This window comes from Phyllostomus hastatus, unplaced genomic scaffold (genome assembly GCF_019186645.2).
Source record: "Phyllostomus hastatus isolate PE091 unplaced genomic scaffold, TTU_PhHast_1.1 phas_contig_210, whole genome shotgun sequence".
NCBI classification, from domain to species: domain Eukaryota; kingdom Metazoa; phylum Chordata; class Mammalia; order Chiroptera; family Phyllostomidae; genus Phyllostomus; species Phyllostomus hastatus.
In genome coordinates this window covers 17,674,090-17,693,587 of record NW_025333737.1, presented here as the reverse complement: position 1 = coordinate 17,693,587, position 19,498 = coordinate 17,674,090, and the positions used below count along the sequence as shown (strand labels likewise).

The window sequence follows — 19,498 nt, the reverse complement described above, 5'->3', positions numbered from 1 at the left end:
TTGCTGTGGTTTAGTATCAGAGAAGGTATACCCAGTGTCAGCTTAAGAGAGGTTTCATCTGGTTTAGTTTTAAATTTCTCGTGGGTGGTAGTTGTTACCTTTAACAACAATTAACTGTCAACAAAGGTAAAAATTCTTATCACTTCGTTTCTATTCCGAGAAGTAGTAATATGTGAAATGGGAGAGAGAATTGCGAGATTGATTGCAGGTGAATGTTTGTATAAATCCTGTTTTTCCTGAATTGAGACCAGTTGGTAAGCCTATGCATGATGCGTGGATTTTTGTTGAATTAAGATTAGAAAAAGTACAGGCGGCTCTGTAATGAACATGCTCGCACAGAAATCTCATGCATTTCAGCACCCTTGCGGCGGGGAGCTGTGCTGGAGCGCACTGGGGTTGTGTGACTCAATGACAGGGCAAGGCTCTTGGCTTCATTGTCTCTTTCCAGAGGCAGGCAAAGGGAGGGCCTTTGTGTCTTCACGTCGGTCCTGTGGCCTTGGTTACTGTGTTTTGTTTGCTGTGTTTTGACCTAAAAGATATCCCCCTTTCTACCTGTAATGCAATGTAAGGTCCAGGACAAATGTGGTGTATTTGTGCCTTATTCTGCTTAATTCCTACTTTTTTAAAAAAAATCTAGCACAAGAACTCTCAGAGCTCAACGTAGAACAGATGCATTCTTTTTGCTTATGTATTATAAGCAAAGGATTAGTTTCTTTACATTAGAATTCATAGTTAAATTAATTCCTTTGAAAATGTTCTACAGTTGAAATAGAAGAAAAATGTGTTAGATATCTATGATTCAAATAAAGAGACATACTGAAAGTAGAATCATCTGTAAATACATTTGGCCAAAATGTTTCCATTCTACAAAATTCAAAAAGTATAAATAAAGTGCAGGGATGTGCTGTTCACCACCAAAAAGTTGCTTTTTATGGCCTGAAGCAGAGCTGTGGTTTATTCATGCTTTTTCTTTGTTTGCACAATTCTTGCACATTAAAGCGACCTGACCTCTTAACAAGTTATCTGATCCCTTGATCAGAAAAACTTTATTAAAGAGTGGATTTTTAAAATGTTCCTCGGCAACCTCGTAGAAGTCCCTGCCCTGGCCATGCAGGGAATATTCTGCATTTGTGTAATTGCCATTGGCTTCCTTGACTGTTCATATCTAGAGTTTCCAAGTGTTGTTTTAATAAAATGCGTTCAGGCATCGAGGCCGACAGCTACGTTTCCCCTCCCTGCAACTCTGCTCCTGGACCGTGCGCTTGGCCCACGCAGCAAAGCTGAGAAGTCGGCTGCGTCTGTGGGAGCCAACTCTGCTTTGACTGGGAGCAGTTGATACACCGTTTGTTTTCTTTTCTAAATGTCCCAGGAGTTTTACTTTCCATTTACTAGGACTTTTGAAAAAATCATTGCTTTGGGCTAAATGTTTACCATTTCTTCCAAAGTCTATACCTCCAAAAATTTTTTTTTGTTTTTTTGAAAAAAGGTCACAACCTTCTTACTGATTGTCATGGATAAGACTGTGGTCGCTCCAGTTAAAATTGTGACCTTAGTGGGGGAAGGGGAAGGGCCCTGCTGGTGGCTGCTTTCCTCACGTGTTGGGGCTTTGAAGTGTTCCTGCAACTGATATAAATGCATAGGGGTTCAGGGAGAGACAGCTGGCTGGCAGCGACAGATTAAAATATTTCTGACCCACAAAAGTAACCAAATGCCCATATTTCTTCATTTAACATAATTAATACCTTGTATTTCCACTGACTTTGATAAAGTGGCCTTCCTCCTCCCACCCCAGCCCCCTCCCCTCTGTCAACTTTGGGAAGACTGCAAGAGATCTATAGTTAAAATACTCTGCAGATGATGAAGGATAGCATGTCTTAAAAAAGCTAACATCAAAAGTCTCAATTAGGTTGCTGCCTAGCAGGAAGCTTATAACCACATTAGAATGGAAAAGTTATTTCATTTTTAGTATACTGTATTTCAGCAGCAAAGGTTGCAATCTAAGAGCAAAATGAAACATTTTGGTTTGGCTGTCAAGTAAATCCACATTTTGTTATAAATGTACAATTATAGGAAATACGTGAAAAGAAAAGTGGTGAACATTTCTTATCAAATATTGTTCAAGAGTGATTCAATGCATTGGGAACTTAGAAAAAGCCAGGGATGGATTTGGGTCACGTCACAAGGTCTACTTGTTGGGCTTAATTCGAAGCAGTTGTCCTTATTTCATTATCACAGAGCACACTGGTTTCCAATTTATTCTTTGAAAGACAGGCAGTGGCACCAAATATGCCTCTTGGTTTAGGCCATGTTTGATTGGTCATGTGATTATATCTGCATCTTTTTTTCTTTCACTTTGCACCTCAGTACACACATTTCTAAGAGAAAAGACAGACGATCTCTTTATTTGAAACAATCTAAGTAATGGCTGAGCGAGCCATCTGGAAAGGTGATGTCAGCTGAGGGCAAGGGTGGCTGCTGGTGCGGGTTGTCGCTCCCCCGGCCCCCGCCCCCAGCACACACGCCAGCCTCCGCAAATCCAGTTTCATGGTGCCTGAGTCACTGTCTGGTTGGGTGAACTCATTCTCCTCAGCTGATATTTAACTAGTAGCTTGTTCTGGAGGAGGATCTGTACTGCCTTCCCGGGCCTTCACAAACACGCCGGACAGAGATGGGCGGCCCTGCTCTGCTGTGAGGGACAGAACTCCATGACATCACTCTCTTGTAGGGGCAGGAGGCACCCGTCTAATGCAGTGACCAAATTGGATTCCTTCTGTTAAGAAATCCTAAATTTGTGCTTCATAGCCAGTTAAATGTAGAGCTGATTTACGTTTATAGCCTGATTGCAGATTTGGTGATAGAATATAAAGTTTGGTCTGAAAGTGGACAGTTGTACTACCCCAAACAATATGTGTTATCCTGGTCCTGCGCTATTTTCTCAAAAGTAAAAATTGAAGGTGTCTTATTGGAAAATATCCCGGGTAAGTAAACAAACTGCGTTGCGTGTGGAGCCACCATTCATAGAGGAGGGTGGGTGGGTCCCATGAAGTGGGAGCCCCGGAAGATTCAGTTCTCCGTGGGACGGGGCTGCTGGGGAATCACGTCACGAGGGGGGCCCTCCGTGGAATGGCAGACATGCTCCTGACAGCTGGGCTCCTTTTTATTCCCCACGAGTAGATGCGGCTTGTGCCTTTGCCTCCGCAGACAGGGCTTTCTCAGGTGATGTGGCCGCAGACAAAGGACGGGCACGCACAGCGTACTGTGTTTGGCGAGTGCTGATGGGATTCCTCACTGCCGTTCCCGAGCTGCACTCTGTCGTGCAGCCGCAGGACAGCGCTGGCCCCGGTCATAAACCTGATGGGTATGGTTCACTGATTTTTTTGGACTCTGCATTTATTTTAGCAGACTTCTCTGATAGCTTTCTGCAGTTTTCAGCTTTTTGTTGTTGAAAACAAAAATAATAAGTAAACCAGTTCAGGGATCTGTTTCTCTTTCTGAACCCAATGCCATGCCATGGTACCCTCCTTGGGGAGGAGCTGTGTCTCCAGCCAGGGCTGGAACCTGAGGAGCCGCTCCTGACGGAACATGAGAAAGAACAGGGTATTACTTACATTCTTAATGTTCCTGCCTTTTCCTGGTGAGACATTCTAGGGAACCAACATGGTGTTTTTCCTTAAAAATTATATACGTACATATCTTGTTCAAGTTTTATACATAGTCTTACTTTGCAGATGGTCAAGGCAACATTCTCTTATTCCACAAACTTTGGTTGAACACCATTATATTCTTCAACAGAGTAGTGAGTGCCTAGAATGTATTCACCAGAATAGATGGTGTTCCCATTATGTAAGTGAAACACTGCAGCACACGTGATAAATACTATTGAATAAGACATTTCTTCTACGTAGTAATTTAGAGGATCAGCTCTTCTTAACTATCGGGATGGGTTAGCTTCTTTAATTGTAACATTTGACAAAGATATTTTAGATTTGAAGGAATTAGATATATTATTGCGATGCAGAGCTGCCTAGATTCTTTAACTTTGTTTGAACTAAGGGTCTCATTCCTGAGTCCTTTCTGGAATACAGGTTAAAAATATTTCATTGTGATAACATTCCATTTGTCTAGGAGTCAAAGAACCAAAACTAAAATGAACTGAAGATTTAATTGATGGAACCATGTTGTTAGGCACTAAAATTATTGATAAGGATGTGAGGTTTTTTAAATCGTTGGAGATAGCAATACTGGGAGATTTATAAAACCCTTAATAGAGCCAATAAAAGTACTGTGGGATCACATGTACAGTGATTCTGAAACAGCAGGACGACCTTGAACTGTCTCCTAAACTATCAAAGAAATTTCAGATTATGTTCAGTACAGTTTTTGTGTGAAGGATGCTTCATTATTTTCTAGTTCCTTATATGTTTGTATCAACCTATGACAGATACGTTACCCCTTCATTAACAAGAATGTTCTGTTAACCCCAACATGTTATGTCCTGTTTGATCCACTTTCATGATCTGTTTTGAGAGTGCTGGACCACACACACCTTATTTACCTTGGGCATTCAGAGTGAAATGAGATTGTCCCTACTTGGTTCTCCATAGAGCTGTCTGTCCAAGAATCAGAGTGCTGAGCCTGGGAGAATGCAGGCCACGAAGGTTTCTACCCATTGGATTCTTAATCCTTTTGAGGCTTTTTCCTCTCTTTACAGTTTCTTCAGTTATCTGCCGTGTTCTAAAGGAAGTTCTGTTGGGCCCAGAGGGCTTAAATTAGAGACTTTTCCCCCAAAGGAAGCCCGGGGAGCCCAAGGCATTAGAACAAACACCTAAGAACTGAGGTGCCCTCCAGAAAATAACTTAGTCTTACTGCCCGCCAGTACTTAACTTGGGGCATTTATGTGGCTTTTTTTTTTTTAAGATTTTATTTCTTTATTTTTAGAGAGAGGGAAAGGGAGGAAGAAGTAGAGGGAGAGAAACATCAATGTGCAGTTGCCTCTCATGCACCCCCCACCAGGGACCTGGCCGGCAACCCAGGCATGTGCCCTGACTGGGAATCAAACCAGCAACCTTTTCGTTCGCAGGCCCCTGCTCAATCCACTGAGCTACACCAGCCAGGACTTTTGTTTTTCCTTTTTTTTTTTTTTTAATGTGTAGTTGCCTCTCGCACACTCCCCACTGGGGACCCAGCTGGCAACTCAGGCATGTGCCCTGACTGGGAATTGAACCAGTGACCCTTCAGTTCACAGGCTGGCACTCAATCCATTGAGCCACACCAGCCAGCTATTTATGTGACTTTTTAAAAAATTATTCTAATTTATAGAGAACTCTTCACTCACATCTCCTCAGTCTTGGAAAGAACTCAGGCAGTAATTATTTTATTGTATTGATGAGTATATTGAGGCTTAGAGATGTTAAGTAATTTCAGCTTAGTGACTAAGTGTTAGAGCTGGCAGTTAAACTGAGGTTCTGTAAATCTAAACACTGTCTTTCTACCCTGTGACACCGCCTCATTCTTTGTGATGGTAACGATCATAGCTAAAGTAGGTAATTGCTACTTTGGCTTCTCAATGAACAAAGGAAACTGAGTCTCTTGATGAGTTTTCCCCTATTATTGCTAGTTTCGGAGATGACCCTGCTCAGTTCCTTTTCATCCTTGCAAAACAAAACACCTTCCCCAGGAGCTCCTTTTGGCAGGTTATCAACAATCTTGGATTCTTTCATAGCATATTTTTATCTTATAAAGAAGTTCATATAATTGATAGCTTCATCAGTCTTCCCTCCCAACAACTTCAAGTTAAAAGGCAATTTGTGAGAGGGCCGTGAGATGCTAGGTTACAGCCTCTGACATGTTCTTCTTTTGTGGAATACGTAGAGTTTTCTTGAATCCTTACTGCGTTCTTAGCCATGTGGGAGATCAGAAAACTGTGTTCCTTTCTCAATTCAAGGAACTTTAGTTGGGGAAGACGAGGCACAAATGAATGTGAAGTACTTCCAAGATGAAGAAATACCACAAGGCCTTTCTTTATATTACCAATTGCAAAATTAATGGTACAGATAGTAAGTGGTTTGTATTTGGGGAAGGGTGAATTGTAGTCTTAGATTTGTGACACTGGTAGAGTCCTTGTCTAGTCCTGCCACCTTAATAGAAGGTAAAACTCAGCAAAATTAATATACAGGCTTAAATTTCTGTATCAAAATATTGCCATATCTATACTTCAAATTCAGATCTTTTCATTGACTATCTCCTGCCTAAACTCTCTTCCTGACCCATAAACACTTAGATTTTTGAGAGAGAAATGAAATCTTGCCATCAGTATTTTTAAAAATATTTTAACTGATTTTAGAGAGAAAGGAAGAGAGGGAGAGAGAGAGAGAGAGAGAGAGAAGCATTAGTGTGAGAGAGGATCATTGATTGGCTCCCTCCCATATGCACCCTAACTCACAACCTAGGTATGTGCCCTGACGAGGAATGAAACCTCCAGCCTTTTGGTGTATGGGATGATGATGCTCCAGCCAACTGACCCACACTGGCCAGGGTGCCATCAGTAATTTTAAGCTTTCCTAGGCAATGTCTACACTCTGGAAGATCTTGATGACTCCTAAACATCAGTCTGTTCACACCTACGGTGTGGATCTGTGTTATCCTTTGAGCCTTTTCTGTTTCTCCCTTCTCCTACATTTAGTATTTATCATTTAATCACCATGCTGCAAAAATGGTTTTACAGCATTTTGTGTGTAAAAAAAGGCAATTAAATAAAATTTAATTTATTTTGAACAGTGACTTAGAATCATTAATGACTGCATGAAGATTAGGTCCTAATTTTCTCACCTTAATCAAATGTTTATCTCTATTTTTTCTCCTGCCATGGTCTAGAATTCCAAAGCGTCATTCCTCAGTAATTTAATTAGGCCACAAGTTTGAGGCCTAATGATGGATCAAAAAATGTATGATATGCTTGAGAGATCAAGACTGCAAATTTATTACTGCTGTAGCCAAGGCTGGCACATGTGGGAGAGGGAGCAGGTACTGCCCTATGCTACAGGATCTGAGTCAGCGATCAAGGTCAGCCTCGCTTCATTAACTTCTTCTGAGGGCACATAGTCATTGTAAATATACTTCTCATGCCTCATATTCTAATTACAATATAGGATGGCTTTGGAATGACTTTTGTTTATTTCAGTTAATGTCCTAAAGTAATAGATGATGTTGAAAGATCTGGAGTAGCGTAAGCTGATTTCTGGTCATTTTGCCTAGTTTCCCAGTGCCCCCAAATGGAACTTCCCCCTCAGGACGTGTGTGGGTGCAGATGCTGTCATCCACGGGCAGCTGAGGCAGGGCCTGCCCTCAACCTAATCAGCTGAAACCGTCCTTTGTTTCGAGGGAGCAATAAACAGAAATTCCCATTGTGCTCTCAGCCAACACACTATTAAAAATTGGGATGTATTCCATTTTAATTCTTGAGACCTTAAAATCTGAAGTTTGTTTTCACAAAAATTGTAATACCTATTTTATTCCTATGTTTAGATATTATACATTGTTTTGCCCCTAAATGTCTAATAATCCTACTTTTAGATGATTTTAAAGTCTTTCACTTGCTGCAAAATGGTAAATCACTTGAAACTTAATACTTTTTATGAAATTTCAAAAACTTACAGTTTTTAATAATTTTAATGTAGAATGAAGATACCGTTTTATGTGTCCAGTCCTTTGCACAAAAGTGTAATAACTTAATTTGGAGTTAGGCTATGAGGCAGTAGTCTCTGGAGGATTCCTCAGTGGCCTTTAGAGTCTCAGTACCGATCTTCATAAATAAATACAAAATCAGAAAAATTAATATACTCTTTCATTTGTCACGCAGATGTTAAAGACTGTTTGAGAAGCAGGCAGTTGTGTTGGTGATAACACGATAAACTGAAGTTGGTTAAAGGATATCTGTGGATATTGGATAATTTTTTACAAATCTCATTTAAAATAGATTTTGTTCCTTTCGATTCCTATAAGGTGATTTGATGAAGGTGAAATAATTAACATTCGTTTTCTAGGCATATTGGCTGGGTATTCCAAATAAGACCTTCAGTGAATGCAGGCACCAGGCTACCTTCCACCCAAAACAAATACTCCGGGCAATTATATGATACAGTATTTTCAAGTTACTGGGTATCAGATTGTTAAGGACAGTGATCCCTGAGAGACGGGAAACAAATGAAGTGCGTCTTGCAATTGTCCTGGATCATTGCCAGTACGTACTGTAGGAAAGGGGAGACCAGATGGAGCGCTGCAGTCTTTCTGAGTGGAATAAATAGGTGCCGGGAGTTTGCGGAGGCCAAGGTGTCTAGCATTCAGAGGACAGAGCACCGCAGAGGAGAGAGATGCCCAGATAGAGAGCCCTAGAGTTCTGCAGAGGATCTCCTACACACCTTCAGCTGAGTACCAGTCAGTTCATGAAAAACGACCCAAAGTCCAGGAAATAATCATCCAAAAATATTGGAACAATCAGTGGAACTCAGGGCCGGAAGTAGTTCCTGTTCCCAGCAGCCAAAGTGAAAAATCTCATAGTTGATGGGCAAGGAGCGAGAACAGTCACAGGTGTTTTGCATCTACAGTGGGCAAACCTTCTCCTAGATTCCACTGCCTAGCAAAACCTAAAAGCAAGACACATTGTAATCAAATTGCTTAAAGCCAGTGATAAAGAGAAAAACATCATAAGTTTCTTACACTATACATGAAGTGCTGTACTATTCCCTAAATGTAGATTTGATAAGTCACAAAATATATGATATTAACCCTAAAGCAATCACCAATATAACAAATAGTTATATAGTTAATAAGCCAAAAAAATAGATAAAATGGAATCATAATAATAATGTTTAATGAATCCAAAAAGAGTTATATGTGAATCCAAAAACTATATAGACAAATAAAAATATAGCAAGATGGTAGATTGAAATCCAACTATATAAAATATATTAAGTGTAAATGGCCTAAACACTGAACTATAAAACAGAAATTGTCAGGTTTGATAAAAAAGGAAGATTCAATTATATACTGCATACAAGAAATCTGCTTAAATATGAAGATACAAACATAGTAAAAATAAAGGGATGGAAATGACAATATACAGTTTTAACACTAATCAGAAAAAGCAGCAACAGTTATATTACGAGACAGAGTAGACTTCAGAAGAAAGAATATTATAGAATAAGGGATTATTCATAATGTGAAGGGTTTTTTCAGGAAGAGGACTTACCAAATCTCAGTGTTTATATACCTGATTGTAGAGCCTCAAAACATACGAAACAAAGAAATGAACTACAAGCAGATTTAGGCAAACACTCAATATTGATGAAGATTCAACATCCCTCTCTTAATAGAAATCAGATAGGAATCATCAGATATATAGAAGACTTGAATAACACTAATAACCAACTTAATATAATTGAAATATATAATATAGAATATAGAAAAATTATATTACATACATAATATAATATATATACAAATATATATAAACCTCCCATCACCTGCAGAACTATCTTCATTTTGAGTGCACACAAAATATTTACTATGATAATCCATATTCTGAGTCATAAAGCAAGCCTCAGTAAATTTAAGGGATTTAAATCCTATGATATGTGTTCTGTGACCACACTACAATTAAATTAGAAATCAATAACCACAAGATATTTGGGAACATGCCCAAATATGTATTTGGAAACACTTCTAAATAAATCATGTATGTAAGAAGAAATAAAATAAAAATTATTTTGAACTTAATGAAAATTAAGGCACAACATGTGAAAATTTGTGGGATGCAGCTCCTCCCAAGCCACTGCTCACCAAGGAGAAGGCCATGTTCAGTTCAAGCACCAAGATCATGAAGCCCAAAGGTGAGAATCCAGACGGATGCGAGTGCGGCATCTCCCAGGCTTTGGTGGAGCTGGGGATGAACTCAGACCTCAAGGCCCAGCTACGGGACTTGAATATCACTGTGGCCAAGGAAATTGAAGTTGGTGGCGGTCGGGAAACTATTATAATCTTCGTTCCTGTTCAACTGAAGTCTTTCCAAAAAATCCAAGTCTGGTTTGCACATGAGTTAGAGGCAGAGTTTAGTGGGAAGTGTGTTGTCTTTATCACTCAGAGGAGAATTCTGCCTGGGCCAACTCAAGACAGCTGAACAAAGAAGGAGCAAAAGCGCCCCCCAGTAGCTGCACTCTGACAGGCACACACCACATGATCCTGAAGGACTTGGTTTTCCCAAGTGAAACTGGGCAAGAGAACCCACGGGAAACTGGGTGGCCGCCGGCTCCCAAAGGGTCATTTGGATAAAGTCCAGCAGAGCAACGTGGAATACAAGGTTGAAGCTTTCGGTTGTCCAGAAGCAGCTCATGGGCAAGGATGTTAATTTTAAATTCCCACCATTTCAGTTGTAAATAAAATGTCATCCTCAGTTAAACAAACAAACAAACAAACACCTGTGGGATGCACCAAAGCAGCATTTAGAGGGATATTTATAGCACTAAAAATACCTATAGTATTAGAAAAGAAGAAAGATCTCAAATCAGCAACCTCAGCTCCCATCTTAACTAGAATGAGAATCAAAGTGGAAATCAATTAAATAAAAACAGTAAAGGAAATCAATGAAAGTTTAGTTTCTTAGTTTCCACACCAAAAGTGTGGCTCGTAAAAGAAAAAAAAAGATAAATTGGACTTAGGAACATCTGTTCTTATAATGATACTATTAATAGAATCTTTTACCCTGGGAGAAAATATTAATGGAAACCACACATTGGGAGAAAATATGTTCAGCCTTCATATCTAATAAAAGATTTTTATCCAGAATATGTGAATAAATAAAAACTCAAGAATAAGAAACAAACAACCAAATAAAAAATTGGTCTAGTGGTTTGAATACATTTCATTGCAGAGGAAACAGATGGCAAATAAGCATGTGCAAAGATATTCAATGTCATTAGTTATTAGGGAACTGCCAATTAAAACATTAATGAGATACCACTATACACTTATTAGATTGTCTAATATTAAAAATACCAGCCTTACCAAGTCTTGGCAAGAACATACAGCACCTGAAACTCTCATATGTTACTGTTGGAAATATGGAATCATACAATTTGCCAGTTTCTTAAAATATTAAACATTATACCTACTATATGACCTAGCCATTTCACTCCTAAATATTTAACCAAGAAGAATGATAGCATGTGTCTGTACAAAGACTCACACATCAAAATTTATCTGTAGCTATATTTGTAGTAGCTAAGAATGGGAAGCAATGCAAATGCCCATCAACAATTACTTGGATAAACAAATTGGTGTTCATTCATGAAATAGAATACCACTCAACAATAAAAAGGAATGAATTTTTGATCAATACAATGACATGGGAGGATCTTGAAATAATTAATGAAAAGGAATCAGACCAAACAAATACATACCATATGGCTTTATTCATATAAAATTCTAGAGAATGCTAACAAATAAATCTATGATAATAGAAAGCCAATGAATGGTTTCCTGAATATAGAAGTGGGCTGAGGGGAGAGATGGATTATAAAGGGATATGAAAATACCTTTGGCAGTGATGGATATGTTCCATCACCATCTTGGTGGTGCTGATGGTTGATTGTGGTGATGGTTTCATGGGTGTATGCATATGCCAAAGCGTCATACTTTAACCTTCAAATACGCACACTTTATTTTATGTCAGTTAAACTGTTGAATTATTAAGGATGGCAATGAATGCCCTTATTTCAAAATCTGTGTAGCAATGCTATTTTGAGATTTTTGCTTTAGTGTTCCAATCAATCCAGTAGGTTTTTACGTGGAAGTTAAACATTATCTAGCCATTGTACCTACCTTGTTTTCAAATCCATCACTATATAATGAGAATACCAAATCCACAGCATTTTGATTCTTTACTAAACCAATAGAAAGGATATATTACGTAAGAACACATGTTATAACTACTAAATGATCTTTTGTCTTACATTTCTACATGCTAAAATAAACATTAGCCACTTGCATCTTTGAATATTTAGGTTAATGTTTTCCTTTTGGACTCTGAAATACAGACTCAAATCCTAAACATTTTTCACCTACCTACAAATTGACAGGTTCTGGCTCTTGAGTGTTTGATGTGCTTATACACCTCGGTTTGCCATCTTATTCCCTGAAAGTCCTGCTTGGACATTATATTTCAAAATCTGTATTACAAAGTCTTTTATCCTTTTATTAGTTTAGTACTTTAAGCCTTAGACATAAGAAAGAAGACTATCAGTGAAAATCAATTGAAATGCAGTTAGATAAAGATCTGTTGCACTGGGCAGAAAGCTTAGTTGCAGCACAATATAATCAATTAGGACCCTCCAGCTGCATACAGAGTTTTACCCAGCCAATCACTTTTCACACGTTTCCTCCATTAGCCTGACGAGAGTTCTTTTTTTTTTTAATGTGAATTATGATGAATGAGATTGTTGTTATGAATATAGAGATGGGTCATTACCCTACAGAAACCAGGCTGCGCTGGCGATTAGGGCTTTCTGCTCCCGCTATCAATAAAGTATAAATTTATCTGTCTCAAACTGTAATTGGGAAGCTGTAGTCATTGTTATCTAATTCATTTAACAATGTTATAATCGTAAATTGTTTTTGTTCATCTAGGTAATTTACATAACTTTTAAGTTAGTTGTGAGGGTGAAAGAATATAATTTGTCAAATAGCAGTGGGAAATTTTTACGGCTTAAAATTAAGTCAATATCTCTCAAGGATTAGTAGCCCCAAATTTAACAACCTAGGGATAGCCCTTCAAGATGTCAAAAAGTGGAAATAAGGAGTGAAGCTTATATATGCTAAATGAAGATACTAGAGGTTTGTGAAGTAATGAGCATTAGCTTATTTTAGAAGTCCTATGGTTGTTAAATTCTAAAAATTTTTGACTGGTTTCCCTTGGCTTGGCCTGGGGAATTCAAGATGGAGAAAAGAGTTGTGTGTTTGGTTTCATGCACTCAGCGACTGATGCATTGCTGGTAAAATGGGCCAACACGGCTAACATTAGCATGTTTTATGAGGGGAAAAAAAATTAATCCTTAGAACACCTCCATGGGGGGTGTATTAGTAGAGAAGTCCTACTATAAACTATTAAGTTACAATCAAATTTCGTCTTTTTGTTGTTCTTAAAATAGCTTTGATTTGGTTTGGTTTTTGTTGTTATTTTAATGTTTTCCTACTCTAGCCTCCTACTGTCACAGAAAGACACTTTTTTCCCCTATGTCTAATATAGTGCCTACAACACTTGCCCCTCACAGATGTCAGTGCATGGATAGAAAAATTCCATTGTCTGCAGGTGTGAATAATTTTAGTGTCGTGTAGAAAAGTGGGAACTGTTGCCTGATTGGGGTTGATACCGAAGAAAACTCCAGTAGAGATGTAGCCCTTGGAAGTATAAAGTTAAAGCAGGCTAGCCTTTGAGGTCCATTGATGAAAAGACCCTTGTGTTTTGTGCTGTGAGAATGGGGCAGCGTGCTCAGCACTGGAAGAGTTAATGAACACCGGGAGCTTGTGCTCATCTTGTACTTTAGTCAGCTTTAATCTGTAAGCTTGATTACCACCCACCCCTCTATCTCTTGCCTCCCCCTTCAAGCACTGCAGGGGCTTTATGGCTGTATTAGTGGCATTTTGCCCGACATTGGCTTTAGGGAAATCATTCTACAAGAAAGAAAAGCAGAAAAACTGGATCTGTCTGTTATGTGAGGTCATTAACACAAGAATAACCTTATGAGCTGCATAGGGCAAGAGGGAGTGTCTGTCCTTTCTAGAAATTTGCAGGTGAGATGTCACTGTCCTTTTCTTGAGTCCCAACTTGCGCCAGGCCTAGTGGCATCCATCATCTGCAACTCCCGTTAGGTAGTTTCAGCAGAATATTCAGTTTTGTGTCATGGAGAGTCCTTTCCTGTTGGCTATGCTGTTGATATTTCATAAAAATAAGTTTGCAAGCTGTAGCTTTCTGGGATTTTTTTTTAGAGACATACTTGCACAGAATTGCTGTGAAATTAATTCTCAATATTGAAAATATTCTGGTGTCTGGACCAGATTCCATGCTCCTTCTCTGGCCAAACACCATTAAGTCATTAGTGTAGGTGACTTGTGAAGGACCGATTACAAGGTCAGAGAAGCTCTTGTGGACATTTTTATATTAATCCCAAGAGCTGTACAATATTCTCTTTTCTTTTTCTAATGAGTAGTCTGAGAAGATATTTATTATTTCTTTTTTTTTAAAATCTTGGAAGATAAACCAAAAAATTATTATGGCCACAGAGAAGGGATTAAACTATTCAGCCAACAAGAAATAATAAATACTGAGCCAATATACTGTTAAATGGGGAGCCATTGGGTAGAAATAACATGGCTTAACATTTGACCCTGTGTTGTCATAGGATGTGAGAGAAACAGTGAAAGCTGCCACTTGTCTCCAGCATATCCCAGAGTTGATTGTCAGGGCACCTCAAGGACAGGTGTGCCCTCTAAGTGTGAGCAAACACTCAGGGAGACTGTTATAGCAAGTGCTGGCTCATACTTGCCACCTTTATCAGAGAGCATTTGTCCCATGCCCTGTGCCTGTGCAGTGCGACACAAAACAGCAATCCAACCTCACAGGCGGCTTTGCCTGCAGTACACTTTTTCTTTAGGCACTGAATAAAATGATGGGTAAATAAGTTGACTCCATAGAACCCAATGATAGAATATAAACTGCATGAGGCTGGGCCTTGTCTTCCATCATTGAATTCTCTGCAGCCGGAACAGTCCCTGGCAGAAAATGGCAATTTGATCTAAAATTTTAATTAACGACATGACATGACTGGTGAGGAACAAGAGATGATTTGATTCCGGCCTGAGCCCGTGCTTGTGTGGTAAGGCCTGAAACACCGCAGGCCCACTGGTTGTGGTCACACGAGGGGTTCTCAGCAGGCCCACTGGTTGTGGTCACACGAGGGGTTCTCAGCAGGCGCACTGGTTGTGGTCACATGAGGGGTTCTCACCAGGCGCACTGGTTGTGGTCACACGAGGGGTTCTCAGCAGGTCAGAACAAAAGTGTAGAGCTGCCATATGCTGAGAGCGACTCTGAGAACTGAGAAGCTACCCATTGCTGTAGGTGATGTTATCTTTGATCCTTTACTCAACCATTTATTGACCAATACTTTTATGTTCCTATTTTTCCTATGATTCAATCATTTTCCTGTGAAGTGATTTCTTTTCTCTTTGAAAAAAAATGGGCAAATTGGTGTTTCTTTCTGCGTTTCCAGATGATGATAAAGCTGGGAGTTACAGTAGGAATTTGTTGAAGACAGTGTCACTGTTGATGGTCTGAGATACAAGTTAATTAAGACATGGTGTTTGTTCAGTAAGAGGAGACCCATTGTAGTATAGTCTACACATTTATAGAGTTCAGAAGATGACCTGAAAAATGAATGAAACATAAAATTTGAAAAAAGTTTGGGGCAGTTGAGAAGGGATATAAAAGGATACGAAGAGTCAAGTATGAAGTAGAAGATTGTTCAGAGCGAGAAGACTGATGCTCAGTTAATTGGCTTCCCTTAAAACCTTCAAGACTGAAACCCTGCTTCCACCCCAACCCTAGGCAGGCCTCGGTCTTTCTGTCTCTGATGTTATTTGTCTTTTCTAGATGTTTTATATACAGGGAGTCATACAATATGTAGTCTTTTGATTCTGGCTTGATAGCGTAATGTTTTTGAGGTTCATTCATGTTGTAGAATGTATCAGTACTTAATTCCTTTAACTGTTTTTTATTCTTATTTAGAGGAATTTATTATTTAAATGTATTAAGGTGACGTTGGTTAATAAAATTACATATGTTTCAAGTGTAGAAGTCTATGATACAGCGTCTGTATATTGCATTGTGTGTTCACCACCCAAAGTCAAGTCTCCTTCGATCACCATGTTTGACCACCTTTCCCCTCTGCTACTCCCTCTCCCTCTGCTAACCACCTTACTGCTGTGTGTATCTGAGTTTTTGTGGCTGGGGACCCTTTCATCTGCGCTGTTTTGGCCATTATCTTGGCTTAAATTTGTGGGCTCTGTGCAGAATACCATCTTCCACTGTGACTTTCAGTGTCATTTTAGAAGGGTGGGCTTTTTGTTTGTTTTAATAAAACTGACCTTTCCTGTGTGTTCATCCTGGTTGTAATTTGTTGAAGGAAATGTTTTCTTAATAGAAGAACCTTCTTTCAGGGCCTTCTTCCTCCTTTTCTCAAGTATTGAATGTAGTTTTTAAAATTTTGCTGTTACAGTTTTCCATGAAGAAATTCCATTTCATTTAAAAATTTATAGTTTCTTGCTTTTAAAATTTGCTATTCCATGTGTCAATTGCCAAGGTGTCCACTAAGAAAATTGATTAGTGAGAGCTCATAAGTACAAAGTCCTAAACCTGATCTTAAGTGTGGTTTTTAGACAAATATGTTTTCACTGTGTTGTTCCAAATAAGTAAAAAGTTTCTCCTTATCTCTGTAGTTCAAAATAAGTATACTAATTTAATTTAATTTATTGATAATGTATTTTAATTCGTATGAAGCTTCAAGCTAAGTATTGTTTAGCAAACTCATAAAAATGCTATAACCGTGTGTTTGTTATTTTTCTACATGAGGTTTGCTGAGATTAATAATAATTAAAAAGTAATTTACCCCTGGGAAATCACAGGTGAAGTTATACAAAAATTGATTCTAAATGGGATCATAAATCTCAGGGCTGAGCTAAAACTATAAAGCTTTAAGAAAATTAGGAGCATATCTCTTTGTTCTTAAATTAAGCACAGATTTTTAGACAGGATTCAAAACCTTGAACCAATAAAAATTATTGATATATTGAACTAAGTAAAATTTTTTTAATGGTTGCTCTTGAGAAGTCACTATTATGAAAGCAAAAAGGCCAGCCGCAGACTGGAAGGAAGTCTTTCCAGAGCATACACAGTTGATCCTCTTGTTCCCATCTTCCTTATTTGTAAATTTGCCTACTCACTAAAACGTCATTGTAACCCCAAATCAATACTCGCTCACTGTGCCTCCTAGGGCAGACGTGAACGGAGCTGCAAAAAATTTTACTTGCCTGACCCGCACTTTCCCAGCTGCCTTTGAACAAGGCTGCACTCACTCTGTCTTCTTGTTTTGGCTTTTATAAACAAACGTCCTTTTTGTGATCTATTTAGTGTTGCGTTTTTTACTTTTTGTGTGTGTGTGCTTTTTCTCGCTGATTTTGCTGTTTAAAATGGTTCCAAGCATAGCGCTGAGGTGCTGTCCAGGTACCAGAAGGCTGTGATGTGCCATATGGAGAAAATGTGTGTGTTCCATAGCTCAGTTCAGTATGAGTTAGAATGCTGTTGGCCGTGAGTGCGCAATGTTGACTGATCAACAAGAGGGTGCATATAGACAAAGGAAGAGTAAATTCACCAATCAGTATATGAGGCTGCTCTGGAAAATGCTAGGGTATGTGACCAAACTATATGGAAAAGATGGAAAAACAGCTGGATTCGTGGATTTAGGAGATGAAAATTTTAGTGGACAGTACTGTTTTCTTGGCTAGTGCTGGCTGGTTTGCACATTTCAAAAGATAACACAGCATGAAAAATGCTAACTGTGCAGTCAAGGCAGGATCTGCGGATCAGGAGGTTGCGGAGGAATCTTAAAGATACCTGCTAAATATTAGAAAAAGGAGGGATGAGCAGGTTTCCAATGCTGATGAGACATGAGGAGATGAACCACATAATGCAATTGGCATTTTATTTGACAAAAATGTTGTGACCAGAGGCTTGAAGGAACCTCACTCTGTTTTTCCCCTAGGAAATCTCCTTATTCTCTAGTTCAGTGTCACAGTGACTCTGTAGAACGTAAGTACTGCAAATAACACGAATTAACTATTTGATAAAGAAATCATGTGCAAACTATGGAAAGAACTCCTATAACTTAATAATGAGGAAAACAACTCAATTAAAACTTCAGCATTTGAACAGACACAGCCAAAGACAATAAAAAAGTGACAAGTATATAAGACAATCATCAGAGAAATGATACTATATGCTACTATAATGATTAAAATTTAAATGACTAATAATACCAAGTGTTGAAGATGTGGAGAAACTGTGGAATCTTTATGTTATTAAATGCAAAATGCAGGAAATGCAAAATGCTATATCTATATCCTCTTTGTAAAATAGTTTGGTAGTTTCTATAAAGTTAAACATGTATCTACCATGTGCTCTCATCATTCCACTCATAGGTATTTACCCAAGAGAAATGAAAACATATGTTTATACAAAGACGTGTACTTGAATTCATAATAGCCAAAACCTTGAAACAAACCAAATGGCCATCAGTTGGTGAAGGGATAAAAGACTTGTAGATCCCTATTCAGCAATACAAGGAAAGGGAGGGCTGATTGATACACACAGCAACATGGATGAATCACAAAAGCATTATGCTAAGTGAAAAAGGACAGACATAAAACACAAATAATATATGATCCATTTATATGAAATTCCAGAAAAGGAAAAACCTGCAGAGTCAAAATGCAGATCAGTGATCACCAGGGGCCCGGAGTTGGGGAAAAGGAATTGACTTCCAAAGGACATGAGTAGAAAGACTTTTTGGAGTGATGGAAATGTTCTGTATTTTGTTTGTGGTGATGACTACATATTAGCATAGGTAAACAAAAAAAGTCATCAAACCCACACTTAAAATGAGTAAGCTTAACTGAAGGCAAATTAAAGCCCCTATCAAGCTATTTAAAACAACAAAACTCCTTACCAAAACCTATAGGGCCCAGCATAACAATACTTGTGCCTACAATTTCAACTTCAAAAAAAGTTTCATTGCATTTGAATTTATAGGCCTTTAGCACAACAAAAGGGGTTATCTCCCATTTAAGCCAGTAATAATTAAAATGTTTCTTTCTTTGAATGGCTAATGGACTAATGGTTTAAATACTTATTCATATTCTAATATGCACGTCTCTTCCGTGACCATGCTGTGACCTCTCAAAACAAAAGTTAGAGATCGGAAGTAACTAACTGACAATTACAGTGGTTGATACACTCCAGTTTAAATAGAAGTGTCCTTGGTTAAAATATGGTTCACTCATCGGTCAAGCTGTCCTTATTTCCTTTAATTGAATTAAGATAGACAAATGAGAGATGTGTGCAAGACAGAAAAAAAAAATCCTTTCACATATTGCTGTTATCCTTCCTCTGAGTGTAAAACGAATCAATTTAAAGCATGTCAAAGCATCTTTTACTCTTGACCAACATTAAAGCAGAAATGCAGAGAAACTAGTTGTTTTTTACAGTTAAACATAATTTAATTTTATCTCTGACAATTGTGGATTATATTATTTTATATGCTCTTGTTTGCCTACAGATTATAAGTTTGTGATAAAAAGCCTTCATTTTTTCATTTAATCTTCAAGTTGGAAATACCTA

At 38.4% G+C, this 19,498-nt stretch overlaps 1 protein-coding gene and 1 pseudogene across 5 annotated transcripts in view; both read left to right on the top strand.

Moving 5' to 3' along the window:
• Nucleotides 1–19,498, top strand: part of BCAS3 (BCAS3 microtubule associated cell migration factor) — a 485,527-nt gene that overhangs the window by 302,918 nt on the left and 163,111 nt on the right. The gene's annotated exons all lie outside the window — the stretch shown is intronic.
• On the top strand, nucleotides 9,851–10,430 carry LOC123817291 (annotated as a pseudogene).